Source organism: Mustelus asterias, chromosome 3, assembly GCF_964213995.1.
Source record: "Mustelus asterias chromosome 3, sMusAst1.hap1.1, whole genome shotgun sequence".
In the NCBI taxonomy this organism is placed as follows: domain Eukaryota; kingdom Metazoa; phylum Chordata; class Chondrichthyes; order Carcharhiniformes; family Triakidae; genus Mustelus; species Mustelus asterias.
Genome location: NC_135803.1, coordinates 154,497,661 through 154,503,389, shown reverse-complemented (window position 1 = coordinate 154,503,389; position 5,729 = coordinate 154,497,661).

The window sequence follows — 5,729 nt, the reverse complement described above, 5'->3', positions numbered from 1 at the left end:
CAAGAGAACATTCAGGGGAGGTGGGGAGAGAAAGAAAGAACTTGCATTTATATAGCGCCCTTCACAACTGCAGGACAGCTGCATCCAAAAGTAGAACCTTAGAAGCTTCGTCACTGTGGTTACAAAGGAAATGCAGCAGCTATCTGAACACAGCAAACAGCAACTTAAGAATGACCAGATACGTTTCAGTGACATTGTTTGAAGGGTAAACATTGAAGGAACGACCCCCATGCCCCCGTTCTCTTCTTCTTCAAATAGTGTCCTACGATCTTGTACATCTTCTCTGAGAGGACTGACGGGGCCTTGGGGGGGGCATCACATGGAAAAAGCAGTACCTCTGACAGAGCAGCACTCCACTGGGAGCGTTGGACAAGGTTTCTGTGCTGCAGTTTTTGGAGTGGGACGTGAACCCACATTCTGCTGACTCAGAGACGAGAGTGCTACCCACTGAGCTGATCTCAGACTGTCAATGAAAAATCTAAAGAGGAGAAACATGATGTTTTCTCAGCTGCGTTAATAGGTTGTGGTGATGCAGTGTGTGGGTAGAATCCTCCAACATGGGCAAGCTGAAAGGTCAACTCAATCTGACAGCCTGTTTTGTTTGCCTGCACATGAGTAACAGTGTGGGTGTTTGAGAACCGCACAGAGAGGGCACAAGGTGTGATGCCAGCAAGCATCTCCTCGGGAAAGCAATGAAGTTACTATGAAAATCCCCTAGTCGCCACACTCCAGCACCTGTTCGGGTAATTGAGGGAGAATTTAGCACGGCCAATGCACCAAACCATCTTTTGGACTGTGGGACGAAACCGGAGCATCCAGAGGAAACCTAAAGTAAAGTTTATTTATTAGTCACAAGTAAGGCTTACATTAACACTGCAATGAAGTTACTGTGAAATTTCCCTAGTCGCCACACCCCGGCGCCTATTCAGAGTCATAGAGGTTTACAGCATGGAAACAGGCCCTTCGGCCCAATTTGTCCATGCCGCCCCTTTTTTTAACTCCTAAGCTAGTCCCAATTGTCCGCATTTGGCCCATATCCTTCTTTACCCACCTTACCCATGTAACTGTCTAAATGCTTTTTAAAAGACAAAATTGTACCCGCCTCTACTACTACCTCTGGCAGCTTGTTCCAGACACTCATCACCCTCTGAAAAAATTGCCCCTCTGGACACTTTTGTATCTCTCCCCTCTCACCTTAAACCTATGCCCTCTAGTTTTAGACTCCCCTACCTTTGGGAAAAGATATTGACTATCTCGCTGATCTATGCCCCTCATTATTTTATAGACCTCTATAAGATCACCCCTCAGCCTCCTACGCTCCAGAGAAAAAAGTCCCAGTCTATCCAGCCTCTCCTTATAACTCAATCCATCAAGTCCCGGTAGCATCCCAGTAAATCTTTTCTGCACTCTTTCTAGTTTAATAATATCCTTTCTATAATAGGGTGACCAGAACTGTACACAGTATTCCAAGTGTGGCCTTACCAATGTCTTGTACAATTCAACAAGACGTCCCAACTCCTGTATTCAATGTTCTGACCAATGAAACCAAGCATGCTGAATGCCTTCTTCACCTCTCTGTCTACCTGTGACTCCACTTTCAAGGAGCTATGAACCTGTACCCCGAGATCTCTTTGTTCTGTAAATCTCCCCAACGCCCTACCATTAACTGCCCTGGTTCAATCTACCAAAATGCATCACCTGACATTTATCTAAATTAAACTCCATCTGCCATTCGTCAGCCCACTGGCCCAATTGATCAAGATCCCCTTGCAATCTGAGATAACCTTCTTCACTGTCCACTATGCCACCAATCTTGCTGTCATCTGCAAACATACTAACCATGCCTACTAAATTCTCATCCAAATCATTAATATAAATGACAAACAACAGTGGACCCAGCACTGATCCCTGAGGCACACCATTGGTCACAGGCCTCCAGTTTGAAAAACAACCCTCTACAACCACCCTCTGGCTTCTCTCATCAAGCCAAATTTGTACCCATATTCGGGTCAATGCACCTAACCAGCACGTCTTCCAGAATGTGGGAGGAAACCGGAGCACCCGGAGGAAACCCACGCAGACACGGGGAGAACATGCAAACTCCATACAGACAGTGACCCAAGCCTGGAATCGAACCTGGGATCCTGGCGCTGTGAGGCAGCAGTGCTAACCACTGTGCCACCGTGCCGCCCAATTAAAGGCACACAAATAATAAAAGGGACAGTGCCATAATTCTCCTGGGTCATTAATTACTTGTGAGCAGTATGGCACTCTTCCGATAAAGAGGCAGTGCCACATTTTTCCTGGTTCCCTGGGTTCGTTCCTAGAGTCCGCCAGACTCAGAGTTGTTCATCCTGAGTATCTACTGGGACTGGCCTTGAGCTTGAGCTATGAGTTGAGGAGCGGCATGGTGGCACAGTGGTTAGCACTGCTGCCTTACAGAGTCAGGGACTCAGGTTCGATTCCCGACTTGGGTCACTGTCTGTGTGGAGTTTGCACATCCTCCCCGTGTCTGCGTGGGTTTCCTCCGGGTGCTCCTGTTTTCTCCCACACTCCAAAGATGTGTGGGTTAGGTTGATTGGCCATGCTAAATTGCCCCACAGTGTCCTGGGATGTGTATGTTAGAGGGATTAGCGGGGTAAGTGTGTGGGGTTTCGGAGATAGGACCTGGGTGGTATTATTGTCGGGGCAGACTCGATGTGTGCGCTGCCGCAAGGAGGAGTGGACGCAGATTCAATAATAACTTTCAAAAGGGAACTGGATAAACACTCAAAAAAGAGAAGATTGTTTGGTATTGGATCTACTGAATACAGAATTTAGAAACCTGAAAGGTGACCTCATTGAAACGAACAAAGAACAAAGAAAATTACAGCACAGGCCCTTCGGCCCTCCAAGCCTGCACCGACCATGCTGTCCGACTGAACTAAAACCCCCCACCCTTCCGGGGACCGTATCCCTCTATTCCCATCCTATTCATGTATTTGTCAAGATGCCCTTAAAAAGTCACTATTGTATCTGCTTCCACTGCCTCCCCCGGCAACAAGTTCCAGGCACCCACCATCTTCTGTGAAAAAAACTTGTCTTGTACATCTCCTTTAAACCTTGCCCCTCGCACCTTAAACCTCTGCCCCGAGTAATTGACTCTTCCACCCTGGGATAAAACTTAACATTTATAGAACGGAGGGCAAGGTGGGAGCTGAAAGGTTGTTTCCGTGTGGCTGGAGAGTTTAAAACTAGGGGCATTGTCTCAGGGCATGAGGTCAACCATTTTGGACTGAGATGAGGAGAAGTTTGAACCTTTGGAGTTCTCTACGCCAGGAACTATGGATGGTCTATTGTTGAGGTTGCACCTCTTTGGACACAACTGGAATTGATTTGATTTATTATTGTCACGTGTATTAGTATACAATGAAAAGTATTGTTTCTTGCGCGCTATACAAAGCATACCATTCATAGAGAAGGAAAGGAGAGGGTGCAGAATGTAGTGTTACAGTCATAGCTAGGGTGTAGGGAAAAATCCACTTAATGTGACTAGGTCCATTCAAAAGTCTGATGGCAGCAGGGAAGAAGCTGTTCTCGAGTCGGTTGGTACGTGACCCCAGACATTTGTATCTTTTTCCCGATGGATCAAGGTGGAAGACAGAATGTCCGGGGTGCGTGGGGGTCCTTAATTATGCTGGTTGCTTTTCCGAGGCAGCGGGAAGCGTAGACAGAGTCAATGGATGGGAGGCTGGTTTGACTGATGGATTGAGCTACATTCACAACCTTTTGTAGTTCCTTGCGGTCTTGGGCAGAGCAGGAGCCATACCAAGCTGTGATACAACCAGAAAGAATGCTTTCTGTGGTGCATCTGTAAAAGTTGGTGAGAGTCGTAGCTGACATGCTGAATTTCCTTTGTCTTCGGAGAAAGAAATGGTGAAATTGAAAGAAATAGTGATGTTCCTGCTCCTATTTCTTTTGTTCTTCGAGCAGGGGAATAGAATCGTCCCTTATTCTTTCATAGATGTGGCCATCACTGCCAAGGCCAACATTTAGAATCAGAGTTTAGAGCAAGAAAGAGACCCTTTGGCCCATCATATCTGTGCCAGCCATCAAGCACCTATCTATTCTAATTCCATTTTCCTGCACTTGGTCCATCGCCTTGTATGCCATGGCGTTTCAAGTGCTCATCTTAATGCTTCTTCACAGAAATCATAGAAACACTACAGTACAGAAAGAGGCCATTCGGCCCATCGCGTCTGCACCGACCACAATCCCACCCAGGCCCTACCCCCATATCCCTACATATTTTACCCGCTAATCCCTAATCTACCAGCTAATCCGCTAACCTACGCATCCCAGGACACTAAGGGGCAATTTTTAGCATGGCCAATCAACCTAACCCGCACATCTTCGGACTTAAACATTGTGAGGCTTCCCGCCTCTACCACCCTTTCAGTGAGTTCCAGATTCCCGCCACCCTTTAGGTGAAAAAGTTTTTCCTCAAATCCCCTCTAAATTTCCTGCCCCTTGACTTAAATCTATGCCCCCAGTTATTGAAAAGTTTCTTTCTATCTACCCTTTCTATGGCCTTCCTAAAAAAGTTACACCTCAACTGGTTGCCCAACCATAATTGCTTGCTCGGCCATTTCAGGGGGCAATTAAGAATCAACCACATTGCTGTGGATCTGGAGTCACATATAGGCCAGACTGGGTGTGTGTGGCAGATTTCCTTTCCTAAACCAGGTGGGGGTTTTCTTGACAATCAATGATAGTTTCATGGTCACCATTACTGAGACTAGTTTTCAATTCCATATTTATTAATTAATTAAATTCCACCAGCTGCCGTGGTGGGATTTGAACTCATGTCCCCTCAGCGTTGGATCTCTGGATTATTAGACCAGTGACATTAGCACTCCCCGAATTGGACAGCTCCTTCAAAGAGTCACCAAAAACATTTTGAGTTAAATGGTCTCCTTCTATGCAGGATGCCTCTATGGTGTTACCTTTGTGAGACTCTTCACCATGGCAACAACATCCCTTTTAAATATTCAGTGCAGAAAATCAAAGTTAACCAATTGACAACCTCCTCTTGGAAGTCTCTGAATTTTTCAGAAATCTAGCTGTTTGTGTGTCAAATACATTCTTATTTGATCTTAAATCACTTGGCTCTATCTAAAAGTTGTTGTGAAAGTTTTGAGTGTATCCACCGCACCACTGGAGTCAGAGTCAACATGTTACAATTTGTACCAGACATCAATTAGGTCAACGAGAACAAAAGTGTACAAAACGGGACTGGATCCAACTACCTCCTCCAGGTCTTCTGAAATTCAGATAACCCGGAGAAGCAGCACTGCTGCCAATCTAGAGCAATTTACACCAATTCTTTTTAAAGTTTATTTATTAGTGTTGCAAGTATCATAGAATCATAGAATCCCTACAGTGCAAAAGGAGGCCATTCGGCCCATCGAGTCTGCACCGACCATAATCCCATCCCGTCCCTATCCTTGTAACCCCACATAATCCCCCTGACACTAAGGGGCAATCCCACCCAGACCTGTTCCCCGTAACCCCAAGTATTTACCCTGCTAACCTACACATTTTTGGGCACTCAGGGGCAATTTAGTATGGCCAATCCACCCATCCTGCACATCTTTGGTGTGTGGGAGGAAACCGGAGCACCCGGAGGAAACCCACGCACGCATCGGGAGAATGTGCAAACTCCACACAGACAGTGACCCAAGCCGGAA